General features: G+C 41.2%; 1 protein-coding gene across 5 annotated transcripts in view; it reads right to left on the bottom strand.

The window, feature by feature from the left end:
- Window positions 1-13,094, bottom strand: part of CHID1 (chitinase domain containing 1) — a 279,829-nt gene that overhangs the window by 175,552 nt on the left and 91,183 nt on the right. The window lies entirely within an intron of this gene.

Genomic DNA, 13,094 nt, shown 5'->3' with positions numbered 1-13,094 from the left:
GCAAGATGTATAGCTTAGAGATCCAAAAGACTGTTTTTCCTGTGAGATCTAGTATTTTTGTACAAGCCTATATAAGAGGATGAATTAATTAATTCCCTTATTAAATTGAGCCATTTTCCTCCAACAACTGACTTTAAGCAATGACCCATGATCCTATATTAAGAAGGAGGGGACTCTAAAATCTGGAGTGTGTGGCAAAGGGAAAAAATGAACAAAGAGGAGAGGTTTGTTTCCTGGAAGATTAATGAAACCTGGAATTCAGGTTAAATTGAGTTGGTAGAGGAGGAAAAATGGCAAAATACCATTGTATAAACGTCTGCCTTGAATTTTCTTGACTTGAATAGAAGAAGGACCAGTGCATGAGTTTCTCTACTGCAAGCTTAAGTAAAGGGATGAATTTAACAAATTTTTCTCATGAAAACAACAAAAATCTCTCTGGATTTGTCGTTATTTTTAGACTGACCCTTACTTACAAGTATCAAGTCTCCAACCCAACTGCATGTATTTTGTTAGTTCTGGGCATTTAGAGACCCCTGAATTTCTTATGTTTTCCTTTTAGGTAGGCTGGGAAATACTCACTAGGTACTCTTTGAAATTCCTGCAAAGAGCAATAGTCATAACATCAGAGAAGGGATAAGTTAAAGCAGCATTATGCCTCTTCCTACCACTCTCCCCAGGAAATATAAGACAGCCTTGATAAAAACATACCCCAAAAAGTGGGCAGGTATGGGAGCAGACACTGGAAGGAACACCTGTGTCCCCCCAATCATAGGGATCTGGGAGAGCTGGGGAAGAGAGAGAGAAAAGGATAAATAGCTCACTTCCTCCTAAGTCAGAGCTAAACACAGAGAGGAATTCTGCAAAAGAGCAATGAGTGTGGGTTGCTACAAACGCCATTTTACCTAACAGAAAAGAGCAAAGTTATGTACTTGCAAGTACGTTTAGTGCTATTCTGTGTGTCACCCACAAAATGTAGTGAACATAATTCCCATTAAAGGGATTAGAGGGAAAGTATTTCAGAGTCCACAATTTTTCCTGACCAATAGCTTTACAGGAACATAGTTATTAGGTCCAAAAATTTACTACTATCCTTTATCTAGAAATGCTGCAAATAAAACTAACTTCTGCTCCATCACTCTGGGGAAAAAAGTTAATGGAGCAGAAATTAAGAAGTGGTGTGGAATAGTCATTTTCCATGTGCACGTTGACATACGTGGACTGAGTACAAATGATATTTGCAAGTCAGGTCACTTAACCTGACAAAGCACATATTAGAATCAGATTATTTACTTCCAGTATCGAGAAACATGTTGGCAACTGATTTGTTTTGATATATGCTACGGCTGCCTTGTGCTCCAAGAACCAATAATTTAGTTGCCACATTAAGGAGTCCTTCTCTTCTTCTCCCCAAGGCTTCAAGCACAAATTTAAAAAAACAATCTTCTCTTCTGGGACCCATGTGTGAGCCTCAGTCTTCTCAACTGTGATCTGCCTGCCATTTTATTGCAAATTTAAATCACAAACTTTCTACAAGAATAAATCAAACGAAGAGTATCTTTGTTACAATGTCATGGTAACCTGAATGCCTATAGGCAAAATAGTTTCCCTTCCGCAACCCCAGCAAAATGCATTTTCTGTAAATTGATTCTGATTATTTCTGGAGGGAAGCATAAGGAGTAATTATGCCAAGCATTAGATTTTTATGGTATGTTGTATTGCTTGGTAGATTAAGCAGGGTAAAACTTTAATGAAACTCAGCGATGCAACTTGCCCACCACAATTTTTTTGAATGAACTACCAAAGAATAGGGAAAAGGCATGCAAAATACTGTCATTGTCTCACACAGACAGGCTTGTAACTGAACTGTTTCAAATAAGTGTAACCCTCCGCATGCTGGGAGTGGTGCTCTGTTCCCCTCTAGCGGTGGCTAGGCAGCTAAAAACTGATGAGCTTGCTATAGCCTTGGCTAAGAAACGTGTCTTTTAGATCATGCAGTAGCAGCTAATGCATTTAGTTCCAGAGATCCCAGGTTTGATCCCCACTGCCAACATCTATGTGAGGTGGCGTTACATAAGAAAGGACGATTGGCCAGGAACAAAGGCCTGCAGAAAAATGCTCCATCGACAGAGGTGTAAATATCTATCACTTTCAATTCAACAGCAGTCAATCAATTCTGCACAAACCATTTGTGAAACCCCTCAGCTGGGGGGGGCAGCGGGGAGAGTCATTTTGCTCAATGCAAGGCCTTTCAGAAATATTCTCAGTAAAAGAATTGATACTTGAGGATAGAAACTCAGACTCACAGACTTTAAGTCCAGAAGGGACCATTATGATCATCTAGTCTGATCTCCTGGACATCACAGACTACAGAACATCACCCACTCACTCCTATAATAGACCCCTAACCTCTGGCTGCATCACTAAAGTCTTCAAATTATGATTGTAAGACTGCAACTTGAAGAGAATCCACCATTTACACTAGTTTAAACCAGCAAGTGACCCATGCCCCATGCTGCAGAGGAAGGTGAAAAACTCTCAGGGTCTCTGCCAATCTGACCCAGGGGAAAATTCCTTCCCAACCCCAAATATGACAATCAGTTAGACCAGAGGTCTCCAAACTTTATGAGATGAGGGCTATATTAGATTTTGAAGGGGCTTTGCAGACAGAAGCAATAGTGAAAAAATTAAAGATATGCAAAATCATTAAAAAAAGAATTATTATTTTAGGATTAGTGAGAAGTATGGTACTGATGTTTTCCTGACAAAACTGCATTTAGCTGTGGTTCAAAGTTAGTGTTCCCTAACATCAAAATTGATTGTAAATGTTCATCAGACAAGGTCGATCTGTAGTTGGATTTCACATATTTCATCATCGAAAATGTTTTTTCACACGCATAAGCAGTGCCAGACGCTGACATTAACACACAAAGTTTTTTACATGAGCATATTGATCACACGGCAGGCATTTATAGAACTCTACCAGATCTCCCTCCTTATATTTGTCCTTCAACAAGTCATTGGATTGCAAGTCAGTCACTTCCATTTGAAGTTCAGGTGGCAGTTTTTCGAGATCACAATCAAATGGGTTTTGGAAGATCCGCATTTCTCCTGCATTCACATCAAGGTCAGAGAAACGCTCCTGGAACTGTAGTTTCAGATCAGAAATGATTCTTGTGCAAACCTAGTTGGGAATCGTGATTCAGTTTCTTGGTTGAACTTTTCACAACATGTAAAATGAGCAAAGCAGTCCCTCATCAGTTGGAACTCGAAAAGAACTAGTTTTTGCCTGAATACTTTCACCTGGGTGTACATGTCACAGATAAGCCCATTTTCCCCTTGTATTCTAAGACTGAAGTAATTCATGTGCTTGGTCAAGTCTACGAAAAAGCTAATTTCCAGAGCCATTCACTGTTTGTGAATAAAGATAGAGGTCTTTTTTTTTTTTTATTTAAAGAACATTTCAATTTCAGTTCTAAGCTCAGAAAATCATGACAAACCTTTCCAAAGCTCAGCCACTGAACTGAAGTGTGGTAGAGCAAATTGTGATATTCTGATTCTGTTTCCACCAGAAATGCTTGGAACTGACGATGGTTAAGTCCATGCGAGTGAATGAAATACACGGTCGAAACTATGGGTTCCATAACACGTGACAAATCCAAATATTTCCTGCACAATGCTTGCTGATGAAGAATAAGCTTGGGACAGCTCGCACTTTCACAAGCTTTGTAGATTTGTCCAACTAAACCTTTTTTTGAACCTCACATGTTTCTATCTCCATCGGCTGTAATGCACTTCAGTTGTTTCCATTGCAGATTGTATTGAGAAAGTGATGTTTCAACTTCTTTGAAAATCTCTTCACATGTGGTTGTTCAATGCATACTATACACAGAAGCTAGTTCTTCCGTAACTTCAAAATTACTGCCAACCCCGCAAATAAACAACAGCTGCTGCGAAGTATCGGAAACATCAGTTGACTTGTCAAGTGTGAGGAAAAACCACTCAAACTTCTTAGTCTTTTCATTCAGCTGGAAAATGATATTACTGCCAATGTCCTCGATTCTGCGAGCAACTGTGTTTGCCGTAAGACTAATTGTCTTAAATAAATCTGCTATTTCTGGGCATATTTCTTCAGCTGCTTGAATCATACATATTTTAACTAGCTCGTCATCACTAAATGGTTTTCCTCATTTTGCTAATAGGTGTGCCACTCGGAAGCTGGCTCTTCTTGCAGCTTCATTCTCGGTTTTCTTCTTCTTAAATATAAACCGTTGTGACAATAAGCCACGTTTCATGGATTCTAATTTATCTGAACGTAGCTTTCCCATAAAAGAGTAGTCTGATAAGTGCTTGGTTTCATAATGTCTACAAATGTTGCATTCTTTTAGCACTGCAATAGTTTCATTACATATTAAACACAATGCCTTACTACCTGATTCGATAACAAAATAGTCCACACTCCATTGTTCTTTAAACATGCGACATTCAGAGTCAACCTTTCTCTTCTGTCCTTTTCCCAACATAATCGCCCCAATAGCAACAGACTTAAACACAATGAATATACGTTTGTCACTAGTCTGACACATGCTAAGACAAAAACCGAGGGAAATAACAATGACTTATCACACATCCGATTCCTTCTGCTGCTACTAACCTACCTACTGCGTGCTCATCGGCTCTGTGCCCTGGCAGGAATGCAGTGATGTCATGAAGTTGCACTGCTGCTCTGGAGTTTCCGCTGCTGGTCCCTTGCCAGCTGGGGTCCCCCCACTGGCCCCACCCAGTACCCACTGCTGGCCCAGGTGAAGAAAACCAGGCTAGCAGCGGGCTGAGACCCCGGCTGGCAGGAGCCCGCGGTGAGAACCCCTGAGCGGTGGCGGGCTGAGCCGCTCAGCTCGCCGCTGCTCTGGGATTCCTGCCACGGGCTCCTGCCAGCCGGGGTTCCGCTGCCCAATGTGATGTTGGTTGGGGGGGGCCAGACAAACTGAAGCCGCAGACTGTAGTTTGAAGACCTCTGAGTTAGACCCTGAGCACGTTGGCCAGATCCAACAGCCAGAAACCAGGAAAGAATTCTTTGTAGTAACTCAGAGCCCCCTACAGCTAGTGTCTCATTACCAGCTATTGGAGATATTTACTGCTAGCAGTTGAAGATTGGCTACATGCCATTGTAGGCAGTCTTATCATACCATCCTCTCCACAAACTTATCAAGCTCTGTCTTGAAGCCAGTTAGGTTTTTGCCCCCACAGCTCACCTGGAAGGCTGTTCCAGAACTTCACTTGTCTGATGCTTAGAAACCTTTACCTAATTTGAAGCCTAAACTTGTTAGTGGCCACGTTATACCCACTTGTTCTTGTGTCTACATTGGCACTTACCTTAAATAACTCCTCACCTTCCCTGGTATTTATCCCTCTCATGTATTTATAGAGAGCAATCATATCTCCCCTCAGCCATCTTTTGGTTATGCTACACAAGCTCTTTGTGCTGCTAACTTACCTTTCAGCTGACGATCTCAAATCACTTCAAAAAGTTTAAATTAATCCTGAACTCCACTCCAAGGCAGATATTTCCCTTAGTATACAGCTGAGGAAATTGATATACAGAGGGCCAAGAGATTTGCCTAATGATATATAGCAAGTCCCTGAGAATCAAGGGACTTGCAATCCTATGTTTTAGCCAAAAGCCTGTCTTTCATCTAGGCTTTGAATATTAAGCATGTATTAGAGTCAATGCAATTGCAGTGACCCCATCACCATTTATCAGAAATATGTAATGTGCATACTGGAGGAAGCTTGTCATTAAATTCTCAGTTGACTGAAGGTGATTTGATCTGTTCAAAGAAGTGCAACTATTAAGGGGCAGAAGTTAGCTGTGCAAGCACACAATATAAAAAAATCAGAATATTTAACAGAACAATATCTCTCAAGAAGTTCTTTGTGTGGAATTAACTCTGCCCTCTGAACGGCTGCATTTGCATTAGCTCTGAGCTTACCTCAACACAGTTAAAAAGGTGACTTGAAGCACTGAATGTGAGAGAAATGTGATCTTCCATAAGGAAGATAAAAATAAAAATCAGTTGTTAATGTGTGCAAACATAATGTAATTATGCAATATCCTCTATAAATGACATAACTGAGTATCAAGAGAAAGTATTGTGACAAAGTTCCTCCTCTGCCTTGGTGGGTCCTGCGCTTTTTGGTGGATTTGCTCACCTCAGAGGTTCACAGCAGCCTTCAGTGTGGCCCCTTCTGCTAGAGGCTCAAACCTGCCATTCACTCAGCTAACTTCATCACTGGCCAGCAAGGGGGAAACGGAGAACAATCCCCGCAGTGTCTGTGTCTCACCTAGTGGGTCAGAGATAGGCCAGATACCTTTCAAATTAGACCTTCCTTTCTGGTGTTTCTCACAGACCAGGTCAACTCCTCCTATATCCGATCAGGAGTTGGGGGGGAATGGAGGGAACCTGGGCCCACCATCTACACCGAGTTCCAACTCAGGGCCCTGTGGATAGCACCTGTCTACATTTCCTGTATCTGCTGCATAACACCTACAACTCCCTGGGCTACTTCCCCATGGCCTTCCCCCAGTCCCTTCTTTATCCTCACCGCAGGGTCTTCCCCCTGAAGCTTAATCATTCTTGTACTCCTCAGTCTCCAGCAGCTTCTTACTCTCTGCTTCCTGCACGTCCTCCACTAACCGATGGGAAGTCCTTTTTAAACCAGGTGTCCTGATTAGTCTGCCTGCCATAATTGATTCTAGTAAGTTCTTAATTGGCTCCAGGTGTCTTAATTGGCTTGCCTGCCTTAACTGGTTCTATCAGGTTCCTGATTGCCCCTGCTCTGGTCACTCAGGGAACAGAAAACTATTCATCCAGTGGCCCATATATTTGCCTTCTACTAGACTCCTGTACCCCACTGGTCTGGGTCTGTCACAGTATAAAAGAGGGAGGGAAGTGTTCCTTTTACATGTTAGGCCATGTCAAATCCTTTTACTCCATTCTAAAAAGCAGGCATGACACATATTTGCATCTGGGTTTTTCTCCTCTCCCCCACAAACAAATGAGGCTCAGTTTCCTTAATATTCTACTCAGCCACATTCGGGGAGAGTCCCATTTGATTCTTTAAGTAATCAACTGTTCAATGCATTTATCTCTAAAACCTATTCAACACCAAAAAATTCCAGGCATCCAGTTTTGGAAACAGCCATCCAATCTAGATTTAATTTGAATGCACATGCCATGCCAAAGGCATTCCCTGAGTGGAAGTTAATTGCAGAAAATTTTCCTTTGATATTTAGCCTATCTTTATTTGTTTATTCATTTTATCCCACTCCTAACTTTTTATTACGCTAAGTAGTTCCTTTAACTTGCTATGGTTCACACATTTCAATATTTAGGTGTACGTCCCCACTTGGTCATTGCTCAGACAAGCTATAGATTCAGGGTAAAATTGTTATTTCCCTTCAGTCCCCTGGCCATACTTCTTGTTCCGAGAAAGTCCTTCCAATTTTTCAGTATTTTTCTGATGAGTCCAGAAATAAGCATAGCATTCCATGTGCGATCACATCTGTCATAAACAGATAAGAAAAGTTAATAGCACAGAAGTACTTTATATCTCTTTGACGGTAAAGGGTTAACAAGAACAGTGAGCCTGGCTGTCACCTGACCAGAGGACCAATCAGAGGACAGGATACTTTCAAATCTTGAGGGAGGGAAGTTTTTGTGCTGTGCTGTTAGTTTTGGTGGTTGTTCACTCTGGGGGCTCAGAGGGATCAGACGTGCAACCAGGTTTCTCTCCAATCCAGGCTCTTATAAGTTCAGACTAGTGAGTACTAGGTAGATAAAGCGAGTTAGGCTTATGGTTGTTTTCTTTATTTGCAAATGTGTATTTGGTTGGAAGGAGTTCAAATTGGTATTTTGCTGAAAAGATTTTAATTTGTACTTGTATACTTAGGCTGGGAGGGTGTTCCCAGTGTCTATAGCTGAAAGACCCTGTACCTATTCCATTTTAAATTTACAAAGATAATTTTTACTGTTTTTTCTTTCTTTAATTAAAAGCTTTTCTTGGTTAAGAACCTAATTGTTTTTTTTATTCTGGTGAGACCCCAGGGGACTAGGTCTGGATTCACCAGGGAATTGGTGGGGAGAAAGGAGGGAAGAGGGGGAGAGAGGCTGATTTCTCTCTGTGCCAGGATTACTTTCTCTCAGGAAGAGTCTGGGAGGGGGAAAGAGAAGGAGGGCGGAAGGTGAATTGTCCTCTCTGTTTTGTGATTCAAGGAGTTTGAATCACAGTGATCTTCCAGGGTAACCCAGGGAGGGGAAGCCTGGGAGAGGCAACGGTGAGGGAAAGGTTTACTTTCCTTGTGTTAGATCCAGAGGGTCTGGGTCTTGGGGATCCCCGGGTACCAGAGTGTACCAGGCACTGGAATTCCTGGTTGGTGGCAGCGCTACAGGTTCTAAGCTGGTAATTGAGCTTAGAGGAATTCATGCTGGTACCCCATCTTTTTGGATGCTAAAGTTCAGAGTGGGGATTAGACCATGACAACATCACAACCCTACAGAAAGAAATTACCTATTTCTTATACTATATCTGAATATGCAGTCCAAAACTGTACAGCCCATTTTTGCTATTCTGCTGTCTATGTTACTTCAAAAACTAAATATGATTCTGAAATGCAGTAAAGTCTTTGGCATTACTGATTTCCATGTTTCTCTTTCCCATTAAATAGCTTATTTTCAGCCCTCAGTAGTGTTATCAAATACTCTATTTTTTGTAATCTGCAAAATAAAATGCTCTTTCTACTGGTGACATCTCATGTTTAACAGCTGTCTTAAACGACTCTTGCAATACTCCAATTCCTACTTCTATCAACTTGTTATTCTGACATTTATCATTACTTTGTTTATGGCACTTATTTATTCACAGGTCAACATTTATATCACAGCCTGTATGAACTAAGTACCAAGTTTGAGGTATTGTCAATAGTTCTTTTAAAATCATGTTACAATGCATCTACTACTTACACACTAATTTTTAAGTTTCTATTACAATCAAGTATCAGAGAGGTAGCCATGTTAGTCTGGATCTGTAAAAGCAGCAAAGAGTCCTGTGGCACCTTATAGACTAACAGATGTATTGGAGCACGAGCTTTCATGGGTGAATGCATGCATCCGATGAAGTGCGTATTCACCCACGAAAGCTCATGCTCCAATACGTCTTTTAGTCTATAAGGTGCCACAGGACTCTTTGCTGCTATTACAATCAAATTTGTTTAGAGTTATTCTTTAATCTCATGATGCTTCTTGCTCATGGTTCTATTAACCTCTGCAAAATTTGCAATTTGTTCTTTGACTAGGAAAAGGAGGCTAGACTTACGAAATGGCTATTGCCAGGATTACTTGTTCAAAATTCCATTTTATATTTGTTTTTTTCCCCATCTTCTGGTCCCTCTCCATTTTTTTTTTTTGTGTCTCTTCAGAAGTAATTGACAGTGATACAGAGTATATTTCCTACAGCAATTTCTTCAGCATCCTAGGATGCATATCATCTGGACTTTTAAAATAGTTTATGTTCAAATAGTCCAAAAAAACCATCTGGGCTTTATTGGTAAGTATTTTTACAAGTTTCTCACTTTATGAACACCTATAACATATTTCTTGTTGAAAAATAGAAAAAAATATTTGAGCATATATGCCATTCAATCCACTTTCATTTGCTTTTAAATGGACCTACTTTTTTCTGCCATTTGTCATCTCATTATACTTACCCCACAAATGAGGCAAAGTAATCACAAAAATCCTATAACTCATTCGGCTTTTCTCTGCAAGTTTAAACTATATTCTTGTTTGGTTATCTCATCTCTTTTCCATTTACAGTACAGGGCTTTTTCCTCTATCCTCAGCTCTTTGAACACTCCTTTATGAAGGAGACTGTTGGCTCCTTATTCACTGTATGCTTCTATTTCAGAAGTCATCTAGTCAGTAATGGCTTAATTGTCATATCTTGTAGAACTCTCCAATTTCTCCTCACACCAGACCTTCCTTACTGGATTTCATATTTCCTTAAAATTAGGTTCCCCGAAATTTAACGCCTTTGTACTATTGAACTTTGTGATCTCAATGCACAGAATTCAATTTGCTCATGGTCAGTGGTTTCAGGATCCCTTTTTATTCTTACATTCAATCTGTTCTCCTTTATTGGCAGGGAGTAGAGGCTGGCGTCTTTCATTGGAATTTCTACCTTTTGGATCACACGAATGCAGACCTGGCTAATGCTAGCCAAATACACAAATAATATATACGGTGGCTCAGATATTTTATTTCCTAGAACGAATCCTGGTAGGAGCAGTCATTTTGGTAAATGTAGCTGCAACAATATGCAGAAGTGTCAAATTCTGGCTCACCAAGTCAAGGGCAGGATAACAGCTCCCTGAAGCACTTGTCACCTGGTAAAGCAACATTTTGAATGGTAAGTAATCTGTGTGTGTGATAGAATTGGATGTGGCAGCCAGGTCAATGCCTTGGCCTTGACAAGACTCTGCAGTAAAGACCCATGAATGATAATTACTGACATAGTCCTTGCTGTCAGGAAAGCACATGGACATGCTGAGTAAGGATGCATAAAGGGAAGATTTCCAGAGAGATAAAAGCAAACAATACACAGTGAGTGCTGAGTTAAATGTAGGTTGATGGGGACTTTAAAGAAGTGCAGCAGCATCTCCAGCTCTGCTGGCCAGTGCTAAGGGGTGCAAGGCCAAGGCTAAAGGCACCCTCCATTTTGGGCCATGCAGATCTTGAACTCAGATGGACACAAGAACTGAGATTGTTGTTTGTTCCTACATGAGAGGTGTTGAACAGGGGAAAGGCTTGTGTTATACCTTCCTGCATACATGTGCACAGGCCAGATGAAGTCTCTCCCTCAGCATGCACATTCATGCACATAACATACCAAAGCTCCAGTAGAGCCCTGCTTTATTCAGTGATGGCCTCAGAAAACATGCATGCTTAATATTCAAATAAGTTGTCATGCATTTTGTGATACAGCCTCCCTTTGCTCATATCTTTGGTAAGTGCTGAAAACCATGCAAGAATTCAGAGATTGATTCTGGGGTTGGACATCTCACTGCATGCAAGTCAAAGCTAAATTTTCACTGGAATACTCAAAACGTTTCAATGAGGACTATTTTGCCATGCCATATTAAAACTGTCTGCCTCTAGCCATTACAGCTCTACAGGTACTGAGCATTGCAAAAAGAAAACTGTTGCTTTTGAGAAGTTGTTTTGGAGATTTGCAGCAAGTCATTTTATTGCTGGAGAAATCAGTTATTCTGAGTCTAAAGTAGTGTATATTACTTATACTTATTTACACCTCTACATACATGAGTATTGCTCATCTTAAACAGCAGTAAGCCAATTTGCACACAGAGACAATTCCCGAAGGCCAGCACAGTCACCATAGCTCAACTATAGCTCCCTCCATTGTGGTCTCCTCCAGCTCTCTAGCCACCCCAGAACACTCTGCTCACTAATACAGTAGCAATTTTGGAACATTGTTGTCCTCCCTTTCCTAAGCCCCTGTGTTTGATACTTGCAAGACCTCTTCCTAAGCTTCTGTCATGACCCCACTTCTGCTAACGCAATTTTTATTTTTCCACACATGTATTCCCCCCACCCATCAATACAAAATCTTGTTTTTGTCAAATTGTCTGATGGCCAAACCATTTTTGCTCACACGACATAAAAATCTACCTTCAGTAAGAGACAGCATGTCTGCAAGAGTTCATCCCAAGAGTGAGCAACTGAAAATGTGGAATTCTAATGGAAACACAAAAACCTATCCTTCCAGATCTAATGAGTAGGAACTTATGATGGCTATATACAACCCCCACATCTGTAAGGAAAAAGTTATGCAGCTGTTCTGGGCCCAGGCAGCCCCAACCACCACACCGGCCAAGCATGCTTAACTTGGAGGAGGACCTCAGAAGGAGAACAGGCCAGCTCAGCAGGGCAGCAGACAATGGAGGTGAACTGACCTACATTCTGAGTTCCTAGAAAGGAGCATTGCAGGCGCTCCTGCTGCCTGAGGCCTGGTTGTGTACCGATGTTGCCAAACCCAAAGAGAAGAGATTCCAGTTATTTACAGTCTTTATCTATTGTGAAAAGAGGGAACTGGTAGGAAGTGATCCAGATAGGCAGCAGTATAGCACTCTGGGGTGCAGGAAATAGCTGCTTACCACTGGGCCCTGGATCAGAACCCAGTGAAGGGATGGGTCCAGGTTCCCCCACCAAACTCTAGGAGTACCAAAGGCAGAAGCCTAACCATGATATGCAGAGTCTAGATAGTCAAGATCCCAAGACCCTGAACCATATGCCCCTCACATTAACTAGAGGGTTATCCTTTGCTGAATTGTTTATATACCCTGAAAGGGATAGACATCCATGCGTGACCTGAGCAGATGGCTGAGCCAGAGAAGGGTAAGATCACAACAGAACCAGACTAGCTGTCAACAGGGGGGTGCCAGCAAGGAAAAGAACCTGACATATCATTGTGATAACTGGGACTACAAATTTACCTTAATAGTGAGCTTAACTGTTAAAAAAAATAAAGTACTTAAACAAATTATAATGTCATAAAACATCAAATAATTTATAATAAATGTTAACGGAAAAAGGTATGAAAGAGATGAAAAGACTGAATTAGTCGAAACAAAAAGGTCTATTGATATAACTCAAGAACTATATTAAGACCATGCCAGTAAACAAGAAAAGGGTGGAACCAGAAATCAGTGAACCAGAATTGGTGTGTTTGGAAAAAAGGCCTAATTGGTGGACCATCTAATGAGGGGATGGGCTATTCCATGTCCTTTATGGCTCCCTAAAGAGACTTTGGGGAGAAAAATTGACTATTGGAACAAACTTCACCATCATACCTGCCAACCCCCATTGTCTTCTGGGACCCTGGGTCTTCATCATCTTGATCCTGAGAGATGTCCAGACCAGGCCAGGCCAGATAGAGGGTCCCAGATGACTTTGCCACCCCTACCGGCTACAGCTAAATCCCAACCACCCCCCTGGGATTAAATGAACTTTAACAGCTGCTCC

This window comes from Gopherus evgoodei, chromosome 4, assembly GCF_007399415.2.
Source record: "Gopherus evgoodei ecotype Sinaloan lineage chromosome 4, rGopEvg1_v1.p, whole genome shotgun sequence".
In the NCBI taxonomy this organism is placed as follows: Eukaryota; Metazoa; Chordata; order Testudines; family Testudinidae; genus Gopherus; species Gopherus evgoodei.
Note: the sequence above shows the minus strand (reverse complement) of the source record. Positions and strands in the feature narration are given on the sequence as shown.